A 1,414-nucleotide genomic window follows, 5' to 3' on the forward strand; every position below is an offset into this window, starting at 1 on the left:
ATTGAAAAAGCTTTTATTTTCCTAAAAGCGAGAACCTTTAATTGTACTTTTTATACAGTTATTGGAAATCTACTTAGAACCACTTTGAAGTAAGCTATCGATATATTCACGCTCTCTTCCCCCCTCCAACCCTCTCCCACCCTCTCTCTCTCTCTCACACACACACACACACACACACACACACACACACACACACACACACACACACACACAAACGTATGTATCTGAAGTGGAGTAGCTCAGTGAGTCAACTCCTAGGTCGCGGGTTCGAACCCAGCTGTGGCAGATATTTGTTTTTTACTGAATCGCCCCTGTAGGTTAGGTGAGCCCTTCTGGGTCCATCCAGCCTAATACAATAGGTACCATTAATTGGGGAAATATTTGGTGGTTGTGCTTAATATCTTACAACAAATCACCTACTTGTATAACCGTTGTTAAAAAAAACAGTGCTCATTTACTAAAAAAAAAAAAAAAAAAATCCGCTACAACCCTTGAAGGGTCAGGTCCTCATATTGCCCTATAAAAAGATAGGTGGTCTATCTGTCGAGGTTATTCGGAGGTTCTTCTCCAGCGCACTAAACTGTATTTATGAATGAAGTACTATTTCTTTAACAAATTCTTATAGGAAATCAAATTGTATGACGGATTCATGGATGCCATAAGTGGAACTGATAAATAGTCACAAACAGAAAAGAATTTTTGCAGTTTTTAATTTTTTTGTGTAATTTTTGCAAATATAAATTGCGACAAGTTGCCTCAATGTAGTTATCTTATTGATTAATCATCAAGATCCATAAAAAAAACGATAATAATAACAGTCAAGAAAAACGTTATCAATATATTTATACATTGTTCATTAATTTGAAGGGGAGTGGAACCCTAGAGTAGAGGAATAACTATTAATTAAATGATTGCGGAATCATTGGAAATTCCAGTTAAAAGCTCTGAGTTTCGAAAGTTATAGTTTATTAAACATTAGTGTACATTTCACAAACTTCTACCATCTTTAGAACTAAAACTTAATGCAAACTCATCTTTTTAATTAGGGAACGTAAATAATTAATTTATCAGTAGTCCCATTCCAAGTAATTAGTAACAATAAATTTAAACCTAAGAAATTTTAAAGTTAATTAATCAGATTAAATAAGTATTTTATAATAATCACAAATAAAATATTCAGATAGAATAGAATAGGACAAAAAAAAAAAAATATTCTGGGACTTCATTCCTTCAGAATAACAGAAATGTATAATTAAAAGGAAACACATCTAACGAGAAAACGCAATAATAAAATACAACTGAGTTGATATTTTGCTTACAATATATAAATACGATACAATATACAAAATAAATCAATAAACAAATTAAAATAAATTCATATTCTAAATTAAACATAAAATAAGTACAAAAAGCA

This window comes from Halyomorpha halys, unplaced genomic scaffold (assembly GCF_000696795.3).
Source record: "Halyomorpha halys isolate HHAL.00 unplaced genomic scaffold, Hhal_1.1 Scaffold129.1, whole genome shotgun sequence".
Taxonomy (NCBI): Eukaryota; Metazoa; Arthropoda; class Insecta; order Hemiptera; family Pentatomidae; genus Halyomorpha; species Halyomorpha halys.